Raw genomic sequence first — 25,473 nt, 5'->3', positions numbered from 1 at the left:
GGTGTCCTGAGAGGGCATGTCCCAAGAATGTTCCAAAAGTCCCAGATGAAAGTGGCAAGGTGTCCTATGATCTGACCCTGGAAGTCACAGAATGTTTCTTCTATTGCATTCTTCTGTTTCAGCAAATCACTTCCCACAAGTAAGGGAAGACAAACTAGGCTTCACCTCTTGATGAGAGATCAGCAAGTCACACTGCAGAACATGTACAATGGAAGCTCTTACTGTGGCCATCTTTGGAAGATGCACTCTGCCACGGAAGGGAGGTGGCATCACCTCTGAAACCATAGACTAATTTTCCACATATTTACATCTCTCTCTGAAAAGAATCCTAAATATTTATAGGATTCTCAGAAGCATCTCTGACACCCCCCCAAAAGAAAAGTAGAAACAATCATTGATCTAGGTGGATTATGGTTTGTTACAGATTAGTTTATAGCATAATATTTCTTTTAAGAATATTTAATCTCTGCCACTAACTTGTAATCATTCAGCATCCAGCCATGATTCACTAAGAAACTCATCCAATTAAATTTTTTTAAATGAGTCAATTCTGACAGTGTAAGTATGAGTTAAATGAAACTGGATAGATACAGACATACCGCTCATGTACATGTATATAAATGTGTTCTGAATTTTAAACAGAGGGGCCTGATTAAATTGGGTTTATATTTTGGGACTATTCCCATTAGAGCTACTTATATTTGATACTTAGAGAGAGAGCTCTAATCAGCTATTAATATTCTGCACACAGCTTGGGGAAATTTCGTTTTAGAACCCTACAGCACCATCTCGCATAGTGCAGCAATGATTTCCATCACAGTGCATGAGATTTGATTACTTTCATCTCAACATATGTAACTATAGCTGTTATCATTGGCCACAATATTATTGTTTTTTTATTACAGCATTCGACTCTGTGACCCCCTCCCCCACTCAATTCCATGACTGCTTCAGGTAAGTTTCATTTGTTCTAAGAAATAGTTCTGTCCGTTTATGTTCCTCTGGTTGCTATTAGTTTCATAAACTGGTCCCTCTGGATTTTGATGAAGTTGGGAAGGGGAGGTCAGAGAATGTGGGAAGGGGTGCGGGAATCACCAGGCCAGCTACATTCTTCAGAAGAAGTTAGTAGAAGCACTATGTCATCAACAGAACAACCACCGACCTTTGCTATCAATACATATGCAAATGCAGAGCTAGATTTAACTAACAAAGGGAAATCTCATTGCTGCTGTTGATAGGTCTTTGTCTGGCATGTTTATCTCTCCTATCACTTGTTTCTCAGACAGTAACTTTTTAAAGACTGTGTCAGTTGTCCCATAACATTCTGAATTTTGATGATTTCTTTCTACTTGTTTCTTATCTCCTTTGATTCTATAACCTAGAAGTTACATATGAAGGTTTGATTAGGATCAGGGCTTACAGTTTCGGCATGAATACTTCACAAGTGGTCCTATGCACTTTAAATTACATCATACCACAAAGTACCTAATATCTGTTTGCCCTGATTTTAACAATACTGATTGATTGGTAGATCCAACTGCCTGATTCCTAGTTATAAAGTTGTAGTGTGACATTTTAGGTCCCTCAGAATACCTAGATCCTCATTAATATTTGTCTTCTTCGTTTTAGCTACCATACATGTTAATGACCTGAATCAATTATTTTCTTTTTTTTTAAGATTTTATTTACTTATTCTTAGACAGAGGGGAAAATAGGAGCAAAGAGAGGGAGAGAAACATTAATATGTGCTTGCCACTCATGCACCAGCTACTGGGGACCTGTCCCAAAACTCAGGCATGTGCCCTGACTGGGAATCCAACCTGCAACCCTTTGGTTCACAGGTTGGCACTCAGTCTGCTGAGTCACACCAGCCAGGGCTGAATCGATTATTTCATTAGACATTGTAAAATGGTGATTTTTCTAATTCTATTATTCCTTGATATTTACTCTAGAATACTTCTGTAAGAAAAGTTTTTCTTCATCAACTAGAGCTACTTGTAACTTACAAATAAGAGTTTTCTTAGGAAAGGCAGATTAAGACTTAATTCTTTTTAATTGCTAATTCTCAGAGTAAGGAGTTGATAGACTCCTATAGTGACAAATTAGTTGTGTTAGCTGCTTTGGCTTTTTCTTTTGAGTATCATTAAAAATTCGGAGATATTTATTTAATTAGTGTGTTTCAATCATTGGCTGTCATTTTTCTTTCTGATAGTCAAATCGTCCACCTCTGGTCAGTGGGTAGCTCCCTTGCTTTCCAGAATAAGGTGTTCCGGACTTGATTTGTCGCTTGCCGTTCCACACCTGGAACCAGCGACCTCTCCTTTCAGTGGGAAGTCGTGTTTGGAGTTCGGGCACTAACATTCACATCGTCTCTGGGTTGTCATTGCTTCTGGGTCTTTTCAGGGGAAACACCCAAGGTGTCTTAACATTTTAAATTTTTAAAACATTAAAAATGTTTAAACACTTAAAAACATAAATTCATTCTTATATATCAAATTCAAATATATTTGAATATTTGATATGTCAAACAAATTTAATCAAAAGTAACCTACAACTTTTTAAAAATTTTATATTCGTATCTCCTTTCTCTTATGGTGAAAATTATGGTTCTTAACAGTATCATCAACAGAATTACAACAGTAACACATTAGTTTATAAGCATAATACATGTAATAATTTCAAAATAATATCAATATAATATAATAAAATCAATATTACTACTAACAGTAAGACCACTGAATAAGGGTTTCTTTGTATTTTTGTTAGACTGTGTTTCACTAACAATGTGAACTACAGCCTGTGTTCTAAAATACCCAGGGGATCTAAGCCGGGGTAAAAGCTTTTCCCTGGAGGAAGAGGAAAGGTCTGGCTAGGATAATGGTCAGAAGGGCTTCAGTTACCTCCTCTCCCCTTATCTCCCCTCTGAGCCCCGTAGAAAGAGGAAACGACTCAAGGTGAATAGAGGGTGGGGCTGCATTGGTACAGCATAGCTTGTTGATACAGCGTAGCCACAGACGCTCTGCGCGCTACACTTCAGGACTCTAGAGTGAGACGGCAACCAAGGAGATGTGCCCCAAGCAGTGCTGACAAAGACACATGAAATATGAGATGTATGTTTATCTGTGTACAGTGTCTGTGCAGCAACTGCAAGTAGGGGATAGCCAGATACTTCATTGCAATGGTGGAAATGTTTCATAACAGTTTGGCACTTTGAAAGAATTAGTTGTGTAAGTGAAAAGTACATACTCCCCTCTAGATCATCTGAAACATTTCATTGGACAGCGTGTAGCACCAACCTGACATTTTTGGGTGCACCATGGGGATCGTTGTCATTATTTATCTTGTTCTTATCGTGTTGGCATTTTATCACCGTACTGCGGCGCATGAGAGAAAAGATCCCCTTTCTTCGGGCTGTATTTTCAACCAGTGATTCAGAAGCACTGATAAGCTTGCTCTTGTACCTTTGAGCTGTACTCACATTGCTGCTGGGAGGCAACAACAGGGGAAACGCAGGTGAGCTCGCAGCCCTCAGGGAGGCAGCAGGTGGGACCAGAGTGATCAGGAAAAACAAGGAATGGCTTTGATTCACTGGGTAAATTGAAATCTGTTTTCTCTCCCTTTGAGGCACCACAAACTAACAGTCTTGCTTTTTTCCTTCTCACCTCCCCCCTTCTGTTTCGCCCAACCCTCTCTTTTTAAGTGCAGAGAGGTAAAAGGTGACTTGCTCAGGTCCAGGTCTCTATGCCCCTCCAAGGACAAATCAGGCCTGAGCCCTGGGACTCCTGTTCCTTTCACCCCACACAGTTCGCTGCTGTTTTAATCCTGGAAACCTGCTTACTTTGGTTTATCAGCATAAATTTCTGGGAGCGATTTGGCCACTTTTTTTCTTTTCTTTTTGTTCTAGCCTTTAATCTTTTGAGGGTTTGCTTGAAGCAATAGTGTCAATCATTAACAGTCTTAAGTATCTCAGTGAGCTTGCCTAGAAATACCAGGTCTTCCGCCCTGTATTTAGATTCTGATCTATCAGTATCAGATCTAATAGTGGGGTCTTAGCGATACTGATAAAGAAGTCCAAAGTTGGCCCTTCTAGGAAAAAATGGCTTAAATGTATGAAGAGTGGAGGAAATAAAGACGCCCTCAGATACTGCCTGTTCTCTCTCTCCATTGGGGAAGCTTCAACTGGACCGGAAATTTGCCCATGCCTCGTACAGTAGAACACTACTCATTGATTAAAAGGAACCAACTGCTGATACATACAATAGGGATGAATCTCAAAAGCATTGTATTGATTCAAAGAAGCTTGACCCTAGAGAGAGCATACAACAGAAATCGGATCAGTGGTTCTTTGTGGAAGGGGAATTGACTGGGAAGGGATTTGATGGAAACTTTCATGGCGATGAAAACATTATCACCACCTGATGTTTTTACAATATTATCAGGTGATGAAAGTTTCCAGCTTGGTTGATAAGAGTGTGCATTACAGAAATGTATGCCTTTGTCAAAATCTATCTCATCTCTGCTTTTCATTGTATGCAAATGTTATCTTAAAATTTTAACCTGAATATATGTATTTGGGACAATAACTTTTTATACCAATTTTTATTTTTTATCATTTATATCATGTAAAAGTACACAAAAGGCAAAAACAGAAAACTTACCAGATAGAAAATGACTTAAATAGTACTGCAAACATGGCGTGCACTCAATAAAAATGTACTGACACTAACAGCCACTCAAGAGTAACTAACTCAATGCAAGAGTTTGTTTACAAGATTCCAGCAATAGTCAAATTCAGCACTGTATACAAGATTACTATTTTCCAACCCTATAAAAATATTTTTAGTAATCCTCCATCCCATCAATTCAGTTATACAGCCTTTTCATGGGAGTACAATAAATAAAATCAATATCTTTTATTAATTTACCACCAGAAACTATTACTAAACCAAAGTTTAAAAACAAACAAACAAAAAAAAAACGGCTGTTTGCAAGGCTGGACCAAACTTCAGGGCCTATTTTATGAAGAAAGCATACTGTGATAATTTTGTATGAGTAAGGAAAGCTATCCTTGACTCTTCAAAAGAGTTTCTTAGGTTGAAAACATACATATAAGGAAAATTAATCCCCTGTGTGTGACCTCTAGCTAAATAAGTATTGGGGGAGATTCAACTATTCTTCCAAAGAAATACAATTTCCTGGAAATATACACTGGATAATTTTTATACATTTTTGTAATAAAAAGTGTACACTGCCATGACTCAGGCAATTAGACAAACCAATCAGCAGTTCTTTGTTAATTGTGTTGGCTGGACTCATAATATTGTTACATGATCTGCATGTAACTATCTTCTTTTATATTTTCACCCCCTTTGAGGAATATGAGCAAAATAAATCAACTAACTAAACAAGCAAAAATGCAAATCAAACTAAAACTTCAGGTTAAAAGATAATTTACTGTTAGACTGTGCATACTGTGTATGCACAATGCCGAAGATACAAGTTTGAAAACATTCTTTATCAACAGAAACTCCCCAAATATCTTCAATTGTTTTGTCTAGAGAATTCACATACAGAGAAAAAATAAACAATAAAACACTGTAGACAGCTAATACTGGAGAAATATGATTTTCTTTTTCAATTTCTGGAGCTTAAAATTTTTAAGAGGAAAAAATAGAAATGATAAAAAAAATTACAATTCAAAAACAAGGTGAAGTTCTAACCCCCTCAATCACATATAAAAATTTTTACTTTGTAATAAAGAGTTAGAGCTTCAACAATTTAAACTCTAATTATTTCGCTGCCTGGAAAGTGTGGTCTCCCAACCAGCAGCACCAGTCTTAACCTGAGAAACTGTTCAAAATACAGGGTCTAGGCCACGCCCAGAGGCGGGGACTGAGCTGGCAACTCCAGGGCTGGGCCCAGCCCTGAGTTCTAACAAGCCCTCCTGGCGATTCTGACTCAAAGGAAAGTTTGAGAACCTCTGATTTATTCCAGAAGCATTTATTTGGTACCCACTGGATGCCAGGCTCTGAGAAAGGCATCAAGGACACAAAAATAATTAACATGATCTGAACTTTAATCAGCCACAGAGAAAAATAATATTTGTTAGTAGAATCATTTTTTTGAAGACAGGAGAATAGGAGACTTCCATGGCCACAGAGGGAGCAGGTAGGACTTCCTAGGACAGGAGAATTCCAGGCAGATTGATGCGAGGATGCTCATTCAGAATCACCGGTGAGGATCTTTCAAAACCACAGGCCTGTAGAATCAAAATCTCCTGGCGTGGGGCTCAAGTTCCTCCAGTAATTCTGATGTTTACTCAGAATCAGTCATGATGTTGCCTGAGAGTCGTCTCAGATTCTGCGCTTTTCACCACCTCCCTCCCATTGGCTTCTCCAGGTGGGATCTGTGGATTACCTGCACTGAATCAGAGCGCAGAGTGAACCACAGGCCCACTGAATGAGAATCTTTTGGGACGGGGCTCAGGAATACACATTTTTTACAAATCGCCAGGTGATCATTAAGCACACACAATTTGAAACATACTGCTTGTGGATCTCCCCAAGGAGCTACTTTTCAATTCTTCACTATAGTCTAGTCTCTAAGGGTCTCTCATCAGAAAATGTTCCCCTCCTTTTGTCCCTTGATATGTGTGATGAATAAGTAACAGCCCCCCAAAGATGTCCACATCGTAATCCTCAGAATTTGTGATTCTTACCTGATATTTTTAAAAAAGGACATTTTGGATATGATTAAGTTAAGCATCTTGGGATGGGCAGTTATCCCGGATTATCTGAATTCGTTCAGCGTAATTGCAAACATTCTTACAAGAGGGAGACTCATGGATCAGAAAAGAGAAGATATAACAATGAAAAAAGAGGATTGAAGTCAGAGAGAGCTTTAAAGATGCTACACTGTTGGCTCTAAAGATGGAGGAAGGGGCCACAAGCCAAGGCATGTGGCCTTTATGAGCTGAAAAAAGCGAGAAAAAAGATTGTGCTCCAGAGCCACCCGAAGGAATGTTCTGAAGGACACCTTGATTTTAGCCCTGCGTATACCCAGCTCAAGCTTCTGACACAAATTAGCTGTCACTTGTTATAAAGCAGTAGCAAACTGGTACGATATGTAAGAGATACAGAAAGGAAGATAAGTTGGGGACAAACAGTGCCGTTACTGAAGAAACGTACCTCACTTGAATGTTCTACCACCTAAGAGATGGCATATATTATTGTTCCCTTGGAATTTATACTTATTAAACAATTTCTCTGACTAGAGGTCTTAATGAGACCTATAGTTACAGTGATCATAGTAAACGATTTTAGAACATTAAAGAAAACCCTCAGTTGCTCTACTGTAGTAAGATTGCCTTTTCAGATTCAGTTTTTACATTATCAGAAGACATGGAAGGCCATCTACTGGGTATAATTAATAGCATGTTTTTCACTAGTGTCTACACACAGATAGTTGACAAGTCTAAAAATACTCAATTCAGAGAACGAAACCAAGAAAAGCATTTATAACAGACATACTTCACATGATGTCACCAGTCACACAGTAAAACCTGTGAAGGAACACAACCCTTGGAAAAGTCTTCAAAATCCTCTTAAGCTATCGGAGAGGGGAACAACTGCCACGTTTGCTCACTCGCTCTGCTTGCTTCATTCTCAATAAGGGAAAGGCTGGTTTCTTAAAGCAGTGGTTCCCAACGTCAGCATGTATCAGGTCACCTGAAAGGCTGGGTAAAACACAGAGGGTTGGACCCGCTCCCATGCGTCTGGCTCAGGAGGTCTGGGGTCAGGTCTAGGGATTCCCATTCTTCATGATTTCCCAGTGCTGCTCTGCTCTGTCTTGGGAGCATGCTGTGAATATTGTTAACTAGACCCATGGCTCTCACCTTGCCTGCACATCAGTATCACCTGGAAACTTGTTTCAAGTCCTGATGACCAAGCCACACCCCAGGCAGATTAAACCTGACTTCCTGGCAGTCAGACCTAGGCATCACTATTTCCAAACTCCCCAAGTGATTCCAATGGCAGCCAAGGCTGCAAACAATTGCCTAGAGGCCAAAATAATGGTAAAGAAGCAGACCCAGGAAATGTTAGAGAGACAATAACACTGACCTTGAAATGCCCAACCCTGTGGCCACCTGGGCCCTAAAATTTCCTCTCAAGCAAACATTTCTCCTGCATCTGATCTAAAGGAAAAAGAATACAATGCCACAGCCTACTGCACAGTCAAAAAGTATGAGACTTCCATTGCATCTTGAAGCTAGGGAAAAATAAGAACCTGTTGAAAATTATGATAGAATACTAAATATCTGTCAGTTTAAAAATTTGCAAGTTTCCTATTAAAGTGCAAGACAAGCTTTTACCTTTTTTACAGAAGGACTTAAAAGAATGGTAGTTTTTTTATATAAAATAAAAGTCCAGTGCTTTATTTCTCAAATAGCTCCAATATTTTCTACTTTTTAGGCAGTTAATGTCCTGTGCTTTGTATCCAAATATTTCTCTCTTCCTATTTTTATTGTCATGAATATTCATTGGTTCCAAACAACGTGCAATTACTCATTTGTCACCTTTTAGGTTTTATTAGTTGAAATTCATAATTTTTATCAATACCCACATGACTAGGAACTTAGAATATGTACCAATATACTGTTTTTGCTCCTTTTTGAAATAAACTACAAGACAGTACTAGTTTCTAACACACAGCTTCTCCCTGCTGCTTAATGTCAGAGGAGCTCTGGAAATAATTGCCTTTGAAAGAGATGACTTTTCTTCTGTTGTCTGCCCCCAGTAGCAGCTCTAACCTACTCAGAAAACTCAGATGTATAATCTGACCTATGTACTGATTTTTATCCTATAGTTGGTTGACATACGTACAGAAAGATCCTTTACTTTTGAGTTTAGCACCCATCAATAAATACTATAAATCTCTTAAGCAAATGTGTTTGTAACTTACTGTAAGAGAGAGCTATTAAAGCTACATTTATTTTTTTCAGCCTATTTGACATAGAAGTTCCTTAAATATTTACTTTTGTGTATAAAGGAAATTTATAAATTCCTTCTGCTTTTACTTCCTAGTAAGAATCTAGCTTCTAAACATTTACTTTGCAGAGTTCTCCGGTAACTGTGAAGGACGAGACCGGAAGAGTGACCTCCACCCCAGACCACATCTCACTTTTAGCTCATTTTGTTAAAAGATCCTGTAATCCTGTATGTTGTGCCGCAGGCTTGAGTCTCTCACAGATTACAGACCGGATTTTACTTTTGGAACTCTTTATTAATGAAAACCAACCCATAGGAAAAATTTAATGAAGGTGAATTATACCATTTATTTCATCAACGTCAAAAAAATTAAAATATAAAGATGAATGTCAAATGGGTTATTTAACATCAAATGAGTTGAACACCTGCACATAAATAGTGATTTTCAAACTGGAATGGGAGAATCCCTGAATTTAGTCAAATTAATATACATTTGCCAATATACCAAATGAAAGTGTGAGATTTTCACTTGGTTATAGTTTTACTTTAACATAAGGTTATGTCCAAAGTGTATATTTCTTTGCTTCTATTTTCCTGATAACATTGTATCTGAAAAGAATCACATATTTCAGGGAAAGTAAAAGTTAGTATCCTCCACCCTTACCACCCCCCCATGTTTTTGTAAAGTAAACAGGTCCATACCATAAACACTGTACCTTAATTGCATTTTTGTTTTGTTGGACAGTTTTCTACATAAATACATGAAGATTTTCATGGTAAAATCACCCCTGTGGGCTATTACAGTTTGGATATATCCTAATGTTTCTAACCAATCCCCTATTGATAAACATTTAGGTTAATAGAATTATCCAATATTGTATACAACTTTGTAAGAAATAACTATGTATCATGTATCCAATTATCTCCTTAGAACAAATTCCTAGGAATGGAATTGCTATGTAAGAAAATATAAATATTTGTAGTTTTGATATATATTACTTGATATCGCAAAAAAGGCTATGCCAAAGTTTACTCTTACTTTGTATTAAAATGACTTTCCTTCATGTTCACAAGCAGATTTTTTTAAATGTTTATTGAGATAAACTTATATATCAAAAATGTACTTGTTTTAAGTGTAAAATTCACTATTTTTAAATAAGTAAACACAGTTGTGCGACCATCACCACACCCCAGCTTTAGGATATTTCCACATCCCTCAGGGCCATTTGTAATCACTCCTCCCTCCTATTCCAGGGCCAGGCAGCCACTAACCTACTTTCTGCCTCAACAATGTGCATTTGGGGCATATGCCGTATATACGGAATCATACAATATGCAGCCTTTTGTGTCTGGCTTTTTCCACTTGGCACAATGTTTTTGAAATTCATCTCATAGCGCCTGTATCAGTACTTTGTTCACTTCTACTGCTAAACAGGATTTTTGACGACTACTAAAAGAAATCCCCTCACTCAAAAGAAAGGAGCATTCTGGACATGGGAGGAATTCTGAAGACTCCTACCTCGAGGGTGGAGAAGTTCCTTGCCTTGACCTTAACTTCACTTTCCGTAAGAAGCCTCTCTGTCCATTTTCCTCTGTGGTTGCTGGCCTTGACCTCTGGAGGCCCCTTCTCCATCTTGGCCATATTCGCAGCAGGAGTGGACACTTCCTCCGGGGACCCAATGGCTTTTCAGCTCATTTCTCACTTGTGCAGTGTGGAGACCCAAGGATTATTTTAAGGCTTGAGCAGTGAACAACTTGTTCAGTCCAGGCTTCTGATTTCGTTGGCTATGGTTTACTTAGCAGGCTATTAATCCTTTTGCTTCCACTCAGCCCCACAAGCCAGGAACCCCACTCCAAACTTTTTCCTGAACATGACCATTAATCCTGATTTCTCTCCTGCTTCCTCAGCCTCCTGTGTCTCTCACATACACTCAACTTAATGCCAGCATCCTTGAGGCCTTACAGGAGAGAGGGAGTCTTGGGACAGGACACTAAGCCCTTCGTCTGGTCTTTGTCACAGAGCCACCACTTAAAGGCATTTTCAATCTTATTTTCTATTGTTTGGGGTCTAGACATAGTTTCTCCAGCTCTTTCATGTCCCCTCCCCCATTTTTCTCTCTCTGTATTTCATTTTATTTCTGCTTGAAAACCATTTGGCTATTTTTTTACTTATTTTTTCTTCTACTATCTTTCTCCTAGAAACTAGTAACAACCAATGCACAGCACAAAATTCTGTTTTCCGGTTTCTTCCCCTAGAGCTACAGACGCAGTGAGTACTTAGTCCCTCTTCAGGCTTATCTCCAGTGACGTTTTCAATACATAGTTAACTTCTGTATTACATGGGTCTCCATGTTTGGAGTTATTGGTTTCCACATCCAATGGCAAGTTCACGTAGGTTTTTATTAGAGAATTGTACCTTACTTCCAATGCCATATCTTTATTAGTTAAGATAGTGCTAGCACTAAAATGAATAAACCCCCAAATCTCAGCCACTTAACACAATGTGATTTTATTTCTCACTCACATAGTATCGGTTAGAGGCAGGTGAAATTAGGGTTCTTCTCCAGCATGCTTCACAGACAGCCTGGCAGGTGCCCTGTGGTCCTCAACAAAAACCACCCCAGCTCACTCTGCACTGACACACAGCCAGCAGACAGGTAAGAGAGAGGTTGAGCACAGTGTGAGAGGTGGCCCTGGAAGTATTGTACATCATTTTATCCCTTCTGGACACATTCTTTTGGAAAGAATTCTTTCTTGTATGCTCACCTAACCACGACGGAGGCTGAGCAATACATGCTGTTTCTGTGTCCAGAAGGAGAATCGAACAAGTCTGGCAAAGGGCCAGCCGATGTCTGCCACAGCAGTGCATAAAATATTTAGCCTTTGACTCAATCACAGTTCTCAGGATTTTTACAAAGAAAATATTCTGAAGTGTAAAGATGTTTATTCTGAGGTCATCAAAAGTCACAAAAATGAATATATAAATAAACATTAATGTGTAGCCCACTTATGTAATGAAATATTATACAGCAATTAAAAATGATTTGTATTAAAAATTTTAATTGAATAGGAAAATATTTCTGATGTAGTATTACAAAAAATAGGACACAAATTTATAACATAATATACATATATTTTTTAAAAAGCTGTAAGAGTGCCAAAATGATAATGTGTCAGAATGATAATACCTACAATCTGTATGAAAGATTTGTCAATTTCTTCTTTTAATTATTCTTATTATCCAAATTGCTCCAAATGTAATACCATTATAATCAGAAGTAAAATATACATTCTCCTAAACTCATAGTTGTATCTAGGTGTTCTAGTACTCTAACCACCTCAAATGTCAATATATTTAACAATGAATTTATGAAAGTAACATAATAATAAAAATAACATCTCTTTATCCTTTTTAAAAATGTGAGTCATGGGTATGGACGAAGTGCAGTGATTGCTAGGGGAGGGGGATGTAAGGGGACTAAGTGGTAATAGAAAAATACAATAAAGATAAAAATAATAAATAATATACAAAATAAAATATAAGCCAATATTATTTAATTATACATTTCAGGAAAATACTTAGTAATGCATAAAGTTAAAACAAGTTTTTCAGAGACGACATTACTGTAGGAATGCAACTTTTATTTACATTTATACAATGCTTTCTGTATTTTGCTTTTTGAATTTTATTTGTAAAAATGTCTGCATCTATCTCTAAAAAAGTTATTTTCTAGTTATTTTCACATTTCTCTGTCTCTCTCTCCTTCTCTCCCTCTCCCCGCCTCCACCCAGCTCATAAAAGTACATTGGACTTAGCGTTGACAGATGGTGTTTATTGTTCATCAGGTTTCTAGTAGAAGCTTATTTTGTTCGGCCACCTGCTTCTGTATTGCGGGTAGACTGACAAATAAAAGACACCCAAATCACCTGATTATTACCACATTGTTGGTTTCTTAGAGCATAAAATGGATGTTGGTCAGATTTCATGAACAGTTTCTATGAACACTAACTTAGCCAATTTCGGATTCTTCATAATCAGATATTCCCAACTCTCAGATGCTCACCTGAAATGAGGCTATTATTCTCACCTATGTAGATGTACCTCAGGGACATTATGGGTGCAGTTCCTGACTACCACAATAAAGCAAATAACACAATATAGCAAGTCAAATAAATTTCTTGGTTTCACTGTGCATATAAAAGTTACATTTACACTATACTTTTGTCTACTAAGTGTGCAATAGCATTATGTCTAAAGCAATGTACATACCTTAATTTTAAAATACTGTATTGCTAAATAATGTAAACCATCATCTGAACGTTCAGCTACTTATAGTCATTCTGCTAGAGGACGGTCCTGCCTTCACTTTGTTAAAAATGCAGTGTCTGTGAGTCACAATAAGGCGGAGTGCAACAGAGAAGGAGAAGTAAGCCTGTGTGCAGTACATCAGATCTATCGATTGTCGGCGTGTGAGTTAAGGACTGTTGATTTTTTTGGTTCCCATTTGATGTTTGTTTTTATGTTAGAATGAATGATACTCATCTTTCTCAGTCATTGTGGAGCTAGGACTGCTCGTCTGAGTTTGTGGTCCATTAACATTCAAGACTAATTACCTGTCTTCCCTTCCAAATATGCTCCCATGGGAATTTGACAATATATGCAAAAGATACTGTGAAAAGAAATCAAGGGGTAGTATAATGCATGGTTTATGCTTTCTAAATAGAGAAAGTAGTTTGCACTTAATTTTTTTCTATTTAAAAATGAATTCAAGCCCTGGCTGGTGTAGCTCAGTGGATTGAGCACAGGCCTGTGAACCAAGGGATCACGGTTCGATTCCCAGTCAGGGCACATGCCTGGGTTGCAAGCCAGTTCCCAGCAGGGGACTCGTGAGAGGCAACCATACATTGATATTTCTCTCCCTCTCTCCTTCCCTTCCCCTCCAAAGATAAATAAATAAAATCTTTAAAAAAAAATAAAATAAAAATGAATTCATAGCTTTCTGTCTGACTCTCACTCTGATGTTTACATGGATTATTTTCTATTATAAGTTGTAATTATGATTTTTTCTATTTCAGAAAGAAGGCAAAACTTTAAAATCCAGATACCTTATTAAATACCTTTATAATTATTTCTGTGTATGAATATATTTTCATCTATTTTCTGACAATGCTTAATACACAGTGGGTAAATGTGAATGGCAAAAGTATGAAGCTACTAACACAATTCTGGAATCTAATCTCTCATATTTTTGCCAGGAATTATGTGGAAACTTATAATTATGTTTTACTTTGGATTTGCTCCATCTTTACTTTATCTCACATTAAAGTGTAATCAGCATCAGCCCGCTTCTGTTCGGTTGCAAATCCCCTTCTTAAAGCACCTATTCAAATGCCTCCCCAATTTTCATTTTCTCTGTCTTTCCTTAGTATATTAAATCCTGGTATCTGAAAATTGAACCATATAGTAGTATTACCATGTTCTTTTAAAAATACAGATCATAGCTATTCTTCCTATATTTTTACATTATCACTGTGGGTTTTTTTTTTTTTAACTCTGTGGCAGGGTGCAATTAGATTTCTAGTATGCCATTTTATTATACCAAATACCATTATTACGGTAGAAATAATTCACTTCATTTAGTGTGCTGCTCAGATAGCTGCTGTGATGCTCTGATACTAAATGTCATTCCCATTCTTTAATTATAATTTTTAATATTTCCTGGTTTACCATTCTTTCAGTAGATTATTCTAAAATTCAGAAATCATCTGAGTTTAATAATGTTTATTAATAAAAATTATAATTTCCCATTACTTTTTTTCTCCCTGTAGATCAGTAGGAGTCACTTTGTTCTTTCCAAACTCTTTGATCTATTAACATATGGGAGAACTCTGTGGAACAGCCACCCAGAGTTATCATTAGCAGATGAATGCATTTCTAAGAGTATTTATTACTTGCATCCCAGTTAGTGACTAGGTGCCCCATTAAAACCCACACAGAGATAGGGAGTTCCCTTAGTCTAGGGCTTTTATTTATACACACAGTGTAAAATGAGGCCAGAATTCTTACACCACAAACAAAACTTGAAGCATGTATTTAACAAACACCTCTGTAATGAGAGTGCAATCCCTGTGAGGGCAGGACGGGATCTGTCACGCTTCTCATTAAACCCCCAAAACATACCACAATACACTGGCACATAGTAGGTGCTCATTAAATGTGTGTTAAATGAATGTGCACATGAAGGCCCCTCACTAGTTCATGGGCTCAATTCTCGTCCCTCTTGCTATGCACATAGATGTAGGTTTAGTTAAGATTCAGTTCAATCTGTGCGAGTTGGTGGGAGTGAGCAATTAAGTGTAGTGGGAACGGATGGACTCTCCAGTCTAGATTGAAACTAACTCCCATTCTCTTTTCCTAGTAGTGTGATTGGATCAAGTTGTTTTGTCTCTCTTAGCCTTGCTTACTTCATCTATACAATAGGAAAAATAATACTTACCTCCCAGATTTTTTATGAGAATTAAATGAAGCAATATTTGTAAAATGCCTACTACCTAATCTGATTTGAACTTCCACAGTTGTTAGGTTTGGGAGGTAAATATAGGTAGCCTCATACACCAATCAGTGATTGCCACAGAATAAACAACCATAATATCTCGGTGGCATAATATCAACAGTACACACAAGTTTCTCTGTGGGCCTGCTGCCATGGCTCATTCAATGCCTGGGCAACTGAGCTGTAGGCTGGGTCCAATGACAGCAGCGCCCTGCGTTTCTCAGCTTTCTTGTCCCATAGTGCCACCTAGGGCATGTTCCTCTCAAGGTCTTGGCCCAGATTTGAGAGCCCAACCCTCCAGTACAAGCACATTTCAAGCCTCTGCTTGTATGGTGACATGAATATTACGTTGGCTGAAACACATCCCATAGCCATTCCAAGGTCAAAGAATAGGAAAGCATATTCCTTCCATGGGTGTGTGGGAATTTGGAGGGAAAGTGGATGTTTTTGAACAATAATCCAGTCCAACACATCTTCAATAACTACAGGTGAGAGAAGGCCATGTCTTTTCTCCATATACTTGCTACCAGGTAGAATGATCTAATCTAAGTAAGTCTCAGAACTCTGCCACACATACAGGCAAGTCATCACAAAAGCAGTCATGCAGAGCGTCTGTAAACCTGACAAAGTCCCAGATTGCTACCCTTTTAGGTGCCTTGAATGAAAGATTTATTATAGTAGCAGTATTTATCTAACTTTTAATAGAAGTCAAGTGACCAGAACCTTCCAAATCTGAGCCTATGGTGGTCAGAGGCAGAAGTCAGGAGTGTCTTTCTGAAGACTACCATTGTTTGCATTGTGAAATTCTTACACCCTGTGAATGCAAGAGCCAGAATGTTTGTACAATATTTTCAGCAAATCCACATTTTTATCACGACTAATTTTATCCATAAGGAAATTATTTCTAATTAACATAAATATATTTCTAGTGATATAACCATTTAAAAAGTCTGGTGTTGATTAAAAACTAAGAAGCAAGCCAGCTGAGGTGTCGGAGGAGTTCCTCTGGGAGTGTAGACCTGATGTCCATCCCTCCAACGTTGGAGAACCATCTCCATGGCGTGTTCCTAATCGGGGCACTTCAAATGGGAGTCACCATCACTTGGGTGCACTCTGAAGCTGATACTGTACACTAAAAGTAAAGCACCGTCCATAGTAAGGTATTTTAAAGTAAATTTCAGGAACATACCACCAGTCAATGTCCCAAAAAGGTATTGATTGGGTGATTTCTGTACCAATACCTGCTATTTTACATTCAAATTGCAAGTCCCTGTTAGTCTGTATCTCTGGGATTCCTTTTTAAAAATGTAAATATAAATTAACAACTTTTCTTGTTGTAAGCATTATCAAAGCATCATGTTAATCTGTTATTTGTACTGAATTTATTCTTTTTGGTTTATAAAACCAAGGATGTAAAACTGGGCTAATCATGAAAAGTAGCAATTTAAAAATCATATCACAATGCATGACTTTAGAATTTACTCAGCTTTCAATTAAAAACAAAGCTTTCAAGATAGCATTAGAATTTTTTCTTCAGCCTTTTGACCAAACTGAGATTAGGACAAACAAATGGATAAATCTATTTTAGGACTCTTGTGTATGTTGTCAGGCTGTTTCCCCCACAGGGAGGGAATGGGGCTGGTGCGGCACTCCCCAGAACGGCCCAGCCATCCTAAACCTCAGACATATTAACTGTTTCTGATTATCCATTTATTTTAAGGCAGGAAAAGAGATGTCAGCTGTCTTGAATATTTGCAAGGTTGTCAAGCCAGAGATGGAGAAGAGTGATCCAGGTATTCCAGAAGACAGAACCAGGGCCCATCAAATCTAAAGGGAGGTATTTGGACTCACTGTGAGGTAAAGCATCTACCAGTTAGAGCAGGTGAGTTGTAAATACTGCCTTAAGTGGAGGTGGGCCAGGGTGGCCACTTACTGCAACATGGTTGGGAGGACAGAATTAGGTGACCTCTAAGAAACCTCTGCTGCTAAGAAGCAGAAATCAAGAAAAAAAATCCCATTTTATATAACAAAAGGAAAAATAAAATACCTAGGAATAAACCTAACCAAGGAGGTAAAAGACCTATATGCAGAAAACTACACAACACTGAAGAAAGAAATTAAGGAAGACATAAACAAATGGAAGCATACACCGTGTTCGTGGACTGGAAGAATTAACATCATCAAAATGTCCAAACTACCCAAAGCAATTTACAGATTCAATGCAATACCTGTTAAAGTACCAGTGACATATTTCACAGACATAGACAAACACTTCAAAAATTTATTTGGAACCATAAACAACCCTGAATAGCTGCTGCAATTTTGAGAAAGAAGAAGCAAAGTAGGAGGGATCACAATACCTGTTACCAAACTGTATCACAAGGCTACTGTAATCAAAACAGCCTGGTACTGGCATTAAAACAGACACATGGACCAGTGGAACAGCAGAGAGCCCAGAAATAAACCCAAGTCTCTATGGTCAATTAATTTTTGACAAAGGGGGCAGCAACATAAAATGGAGTAAAAATAACCTATTCAACAAATGGTGTTGGGAGAACTGCACAGCTATGTGCAAAAAAAATGAAACTTGAGCACCAACTTACACCATACACCAAAATAAATTCAAGGTGGATAAAAGATTTAAATATAAACTGTGACACCATTAAAGTCCTAGAGGAGAACATAGGCAGGAAAATCTCAGATATTTCACACAGAAACATTTTTACTGATATGTCCCCTAGAGCAAGGGACATAAAGGAAAGAATAAACAAATGGGATCTCATCAAAATAAAAAGTTTTTGCATGGCTAAAGAAAACATTAAAATAAAAAGACAACCAACTGTATGGGAAAACATATTTGCCAATGATACCTCAGACAAGGGTTTAATCTCCAAAATATACAAAGAATTTACACAACTCCACTCTAAGAAAACAAGCAACCCAATTAAAAAGTGGGCAAAGCACTTGAACAGACAATTCTCCAAGGAGGACAGACAGAGGATCCAGAGACACACGAAAAGATGCTCAATATCACTAGCTATCAGAGAGATGCAAATTAAAACCACAATGAGATACCACTTTACAATGGTCAGAATGGCCATCATAAACAAAGCAACAAACAACAAGCAATGGAGAGGTTGTAAAGACAAGGGGACCCTAGTATACTATTGGTGGGATGACTGGTACAACCACTATGGAAAACAGTATGGGACTTTCTAAGAAAACTAAAATTGAATCTGCCTTTTGACCCAGCAATTTCACTGCTAGAATTATATCCTAAGAACCCTGAAACACCAATCCAAAAGAACCTATGCACCCCAATGTTCATAGCAGCACAATTTACAATAGCCAAGTATTGGAAGCAACTAGGTGCCCATCAATAAATAAATGGATTAAAAAAACATGGTACATTTACACAATGGAATTTTATGCAGCAGAAAGAAAGAAGAAGTTCCTACCCTTTGCAACAGCATGGATGAAACTGGAAAGCATTATGCTGAGTGAAATAAGCCAGGTGGTGAAAGACAAATATCATATGATCTCACCTTTAACAAGAATGTAAACAGCAAAACAAGCAGGCAAAATATAACCAAATACACTGAAATAGAGAACAGGCTGACAGTGACCAGAGGGGAGAGGGGAGGGAATTTCAGGGGAAAAGGGGAAGGATTTACAGGAACAAGTATGAAAGACACCTGGACAAAAACAAGGGGGGTGGAAATTGGAGGGAGGTGGGGAGCACTGCAGGGGTGAGCTGGGATGAGAGTAAAAGACAGAGAACTATACTTGATAACCAATTAAAATAAATTAAAAATTAAATTAAATATTTTAAAAAAAGAAATACAGAAACCTCTGCTGCTAAGGTTCTATGAGTGTATGGACACTATTTTTTCACTGGATTTGTATCCTTCCTTTGCTCATTTCATTTTCCTTATCTGCCTTCTCTGCCTTTTCCTATCACAGTAAGACCTTTTGGCCAAGAGCCAAAAGGTTGTTCAGACTTAAGATTTGGATAGCTATGTGACACTAGCTGGCTCTACTTCAAGTGAAGTCTCAATTTCAAATGATTACCCTTTGGTTAGTGTGTAGATTTCTCTAGAAAGATAATTTTAGTTCCAGCCAAGATGGAGGCATAGGTAGATATATTTTCCCACCTTATACAACCAAAAGAAGACTAGCAAGTTTTAAAACAAAAAATCTCCAGAACTGCCAGAAAATTGAACTGTATGAAAGTCCTACAACCAAGTAGTTAAAGAAGAAACACTTATCCAGACTGATAGGAGGTGTGGAGATGGGCAGCTGGGGTGGAGCGGGCTTGTGGCAAGGCAACAATTGGAAGACCAGGCAGTCCCACATTTATATTTGGATAAGCCAGGAGGAACAGCTGGGGAGCGAGACAGACTACTCAATTCAGGGTTCCAGTGAGGAACCTCCAGTGAGGTTATAAAGCCTCAAAACCTCTGACTATAAAAATCTGTGGGAGTTGCAGTGGCAGGAGAAACTCCCAGCCTCACTGGAGAGTCTATTGGAGAGACCCACAGGGTTCTAGAATGTACACAAGTTCAACCACCTGGGAATCATCACCAGAAGGGTCCAATTTGCCTGTGGGTTGTGGGGGAAGTAACTAAAAGCCAGCCAAAAGCTGAGCAAGTGGCACTGTTCCCTCTCCAACATACAGCACCATAATGAAGCAAAGTGGGTTGCCCTGCCTTGGCAAATGCCTAAGGCTCTGCCCTTTACTATGTAACAGGCATGCCCAGACAAAAAATTATGGCCAAAATGAAAGAACAGATCAAAGCTCCAGAAAAAAATACAACTAAGCTATGAAGAGAGAGCCAACCTATCAGATGCAGAGTTCAAAACACTGGTACTCATGAGGTCACAGCAATGGTTGAGTATGGTTGCAAAATAGAGGAAAAAGTGAAGGCTATGCAAAGTGAAATAAAGGAAAATGTACAGGAGACCAACAGTGAAGGTAAAGAACCATTCGTAAGAAAACCAAGATTCAAATCAATGACTTGGAGCAGAAGGAAGAAATAAACATTCATCCAGAACAGAATGCAGAAACAAAAATTAAAAAAAGTGAGGAGAGGCTTAGGAACCTCCAGAACAACTTTAAACATTCTGACATCCTAACCATAGGGGTACCTCCTCCATAGAAGGAGAAGAGGAAGAGCAAGAAATTGAGGACTTATTTGAAACATAATAAAGGAGAACTTCCCTAATTTCGCAAAGGAAATAGACTTCCAGGAAGTCCAAAAGGCTCAGAGAGTCCCAAAGAAGTTGGACCCAAGGAAGCACACACCAAGGCACATCATAATTACATTATCCAAGATTGAAGATAAGGAGAGAATCTTAAAAGCAGCAAGAGAAAAGGAGACAGCTACCTACGAAGGAGTATCCATAAGACTATCAGCTGATTTCTGAAAAGAAATCTTACAGGCAAGAAGGGGCTGGAAAGAAGTATTCAAAGTCAAGAAAGGCAAGGATCTATATCCAAGATTACTCTAGCCAGCAAAGTTATCATTTAGAATGGAAGAGCAGATCAAATGTTTCCCAGATAAGGTCAAGTTAAAGAAATTCATCATCACCAAGCCCTTATTATATGAAATGTTAAAAGGACTTACCTAAGAAAAAGAAGATGATCAAAAATATGAACAGTAAAATGACAACAAACTCACAACTATCAACGACTGAACCTAAAACAAAAACAAACTAAGCAAACCACTAGAACAGGAACAGAATCACAGAAATTGAGATCACATGGAGGGTTATTAATGGAGAGAGGGAGGGAGAAGAATAGGGGGAGAGGTACAGGGAATAAGAAGCATAATTGATAGGTACAAAATAGACAAGGTAAGGTTAAAACAGTATAGGAAATGGAGAAGCCAAAAAGCTTATACATACGACCAATGGACATGAGCTAAAGGTAGGGGTCAAGGGGAATGCTGGTAGGAGGGGAGTGCAGAGTGGAGGGGAATAAAGAGAAGAAAAAAATGTGACAAGAGTAGTAGCATAATTAATAAAATATATTTTAAAAAATAAAAAAAGAAAAAGAATTCCAATAAAATTCCACCACATTTTCTGTTTCTGCCTAGTTATTAATTCCTTCCCCCAAAATAGGGAAAAAATAAGATTTAATTATTATTTTTATTGTTCAATTATAATTGTCCCCATTTCCCCCCATTACTCTCCCCTGCCTTGCCCACTCCCATCTCCCACATTCGATCCTCCCTCCCCCACTGAATTGTCTTTGTCCATGTTCCTTGACAACCCTTCCCCCATTTACCCCCATTATCCCCCTTTCCCCTCCACTCTGGTTACTGTCAGTTTGTTTTTTATTTCCAAGTCTCTGGTTGTATTTTTCTCACTTGTTTGTTTTGCCGTTTAGATTCCACTTGCAGGTGAGATCGTATGGTATTTGTCTTTCACCGCCTGGCTTATTTCACTCAGCATAATTCTCTCCATTTCCATCCATGTTGTTACAAAAGATAGGAGCTCCTTCTTTATTTCTGCTGTGTAATATTCTGTTGTGTAAATGTACCAGTTTTTAGATCCACTCATTTACTGGTGGGCACTTAGGCTGTTTCCAGCACTTGGCTGTTGTAAATAACGCTGCTATGAATGCAGGGGTGAATAGGTTCTCTTGAATTGGTGTTTCAGGATTCTTAGGGTATATTCCCAGCAATGGAAATGATGGGTCAAAAGGCAGTTCCATTTTTAGTTTTTTGAGGAAATTCCATACTGATTGAGTTAAAAGTTATAAATAGCTAGTATTTCACATTTTTGCTTGCAGTCTTCTCTAAAAGTGACACATTTCCCTCATTATACAAACCATTTTCTCTTCCATATGCAAATTTTACTCTTAGCAACATAAAATATTTTAGAGAATTTTACCCTTAACATATGTTTATAATTCTTACATGGGTCTCTCTTCCATAAATGCCTCTGTTTGTTGCAAATATGGACACATTCAGAAGTGTAAACCCAGTGAGGACTTTATGAAACACAGAACCAACAGCACTATTAAAGTACTGGAACTGCTCCCTTTTTTAGTGTCTAAACTAATGAAGTATTATTGTAACTCCTTCAAACCATGTGACTTTAATAGATGGAACTTTGAAAGCTATCATTTTTCTGGTTAGAACTATTACTTGAATGATCAAAAACACTATTCATTTATAGAAGCAAATAAATAACAATCATTCGTTAGTCTTTCAGATTTGAAGCATCATTTACAAAGCAGGGCTATCTCCTCTCATTCAGGTGTGTGTGTGTGTGTGTGTGTGTGTGTGTACATATATAGAAGACCTTGCTAAATCTAAAGAATCTCTGAAATAGGTTGGCCACTCTATTTGCTAATGTAAACGTAAGTGAAAAAACACCAAGCCTGTTATATATAGAGAACATTTTTCATTCTGGGAACTTCTCTCAGAGGATCCAACCTCTCCAATCAGAGAAGTCACAGAGTTCCATTTGTATGCAGTGATTCTACAATGCCCTGTTTCAGGCAGACCACTGCCATCAGATTACAGATGAAGAGGTCACCCAGCTCTTTGCCCAAGTCCACAGGTAGCCTATCTTTCCTTAAGTACCTGATGAGTGTATTGTTAACAGTCCTCAAAGAGATTTGGGATCAAGGGCCCAGAGATTCTGTTGCAAACTTATCCAAACCAGTGTGTTCCACAAATGTTTGAGACTTTTGGGAAATAAAAATTTTGGTCCTTAGCCTCTGGAGATTAGAGGAAGGTGAACTTCCCCTTACCCCCTTCAACAAGTGGTCAGTATTAAGCCAAATTCTGCCAAATACTCAAATATTTAACAGCAGACACAAAAACAGTCAACCAGAACTGGTAAGTTTGGGCAAACTCCACTCTCTCTCCTCAGACAGGCCTGCAGGCAATTTGCCTGAGAGGTTGGGAAGGCAGAAGCCATGTTTTTCTCACAGTGCAAACAGGCAGCACTCTGATCAGACAGGGATGCTGTGTGGAGTGCAGGACCCAGGAATAAAAGAGCTATTCTTCTGAGGGTTTCTCCAAAGGAACTGGGTGGCTGTGCATGCAGGATTCCCATACATTTTCATGCAAGGGTGCTGGACTTGCAAGTAAACATATATGTTGAATGTACTCATTTCATCAGCTAAAATTATTTCTTATGCTAATTAGCCAATCCTCATGAGTAGATTTCCACAGCAATATTTGAAGTGCCTGATAATCACCCTGGAGTGGGGATTCTTGATCAGAATACTTCAAATTCTACCTAACTACTGTTAGGATATAATTAAAAAATTAATTTCACTCATACATTATGCTATTTACCCTGAAGTATTTTTAAAATAAAGCTTTTCAAAAAGGATACGATAACCCTAACCCAACTCAGAAATGTAGCTTTTGACTGTTTTCATAACTGCAATTTGAATAATATTGACAGCATTGTTGAAAACCTCAAGATTGCATTGATACAAAGCAAAATGGTGAAGTCAAGTTTCTACTTTCCCTACTCCCCACCTTAAACTTGGTGTCTAAATCACAAAAACAGCACCTCCTCTAGTGCTCCCTCTCTACGCACTTGCCACCTCTCCAGATGAGGGACTTGGGATTCATCCTCATTGGCATTTGCTCAGCCAAAGTAACATATGCAGGTGGTCACAGTGGTGAGTTGAATAGTGACCTCTGAAATGTTCATATCCTAACCCCCAAACATGTGAATGTGACCTCATTTGGAAAAAGAGTCTTTGCAAATATATTTAAGGATCTCAAGATGAAATCATCCTGAATTACAGTGTTTTTCAGATTATAAAACACACCTCCCCCCCAACCCCCACCAAATTTGGGAGGAATAATGGTTGTTAATACTGCTGTTGAGTTCTGTTTACATTTACATTGGTGAAATATTATGTTATTTATGTTATTAAACATTTTACCACATTTTTTGCTTCAAAATTTTTTTCCTATTTCCCTCCTCTAAAACCTAGGTGTGTCTTATGGTCCAAAAATACAGTATCTGGATGGTCCCTAAATCCAGTGACAAGTGTCCTTGTAAGAGCAAGGCAGGAGATTTGACAGGGAGAGAAATCGAAGAACAGTATGTGAAGATTGGGTGGAGACTGGAGTCATTCAGCCACAAGCCAATGAATGCCCAGTCACCAGAAGCTGAGAGGCAAGGAGGCTTCTCACCTGAAGTCTCTGAAGGAAGTGCAGTCTGGCCAACACCTTGACATCAGACTTCAGGACCCCACAACAGTGAGAGACTAACTGTCTGTTGTTTTAAGCCACCAAGTTTGCAGGAATTTGTCGCAGAAACCCTAAGAAACCAATACCGTCACCAAATGCTCTTTAGACTCCCTTTTTAATAACTTTGAATCCAACCCCTTTAACTCCATCTCATGCCACTGACATAATTCAGGCCACCGTTAATTTCTACAAATTATTTTTAATTTTAAATAATTGATATATAGTATTACATTAGTTTCAGGAGTAGATCATTGATGATTTCATATTTGTATACATTGTAAAATAATCACCAAAAACCTGTTGCCCTACATACTTACAAAAAACTATTTTTGGGAGATGAAAGATCTCTCTTAGTAGCAACTTTCAAATATTAACTGTAGTCATTGTGCTGCACAGGACATCCCAGGATTCATCTGTCCTAAAACTGACACTTGTACCTTTGACCCTTTCACCCATTTTGCCTACTCTCACCCCCTCACCTCTGGCAGCCACCAACCTGTTCTCTACACAGTTGGCTTTTGTTCTTTTCTTCTTCTTTTTAGATTCCGCACATAAGTGGCATCATACAGTAGTATTTTTCTTTCTCTGACTTACTTCACTTAGCATAATGCCCTCAAGGTTTATCTATGTTGTCACAAACAGCAAGATTTCATTCTTTTTTATGGCTGAATTACATATACACACACACACATATATATG

General features: G+C 38.1%; 1 long non-coding RNA gene across 1 annotated transcript; it reads left to right on the top strand.

The window, feature by feature from the left end:
- The first annotated feature begins 3,363 nt into the window (after positions 1 to 3,363).
- Positions 3,364 to 17,546, top strand: LOC128627391 (uncharacterized). The gene is made up of 3 exons (XR_008391576.1): positions 3,364 to 3,513; positions 9,117 to 9,319; positions 17,262 to 17,546. It is a non-coding gene; the product is annotated as an uncharacterized LOC128627391 (long non-coding RNA).
- Positions 17,547 to 25,473: the final 7,927 nt, after the last annotated feature.

This window comes from Artibeus jamaicensis, unplaced genomic scaffold (assembly GCF_021234435.1).
Source record: "Artibeus jamaicensis isolate MK-2021 breed Jamaican fruit bat unplaced genomic scaffold, CSHL_Jam_final contig_391, whole genome shotgun sequence".
Classification (NCBI taxonomy): Eukaryota; Metazoa; Chordata; class Mammalia; order Chiroptera; family Phyllostomidae; genus Artibeus; species Artibeus jamaicensis.
This window is presented reverse-complemented; position numbering and strand designations above follow the sequence as displayed.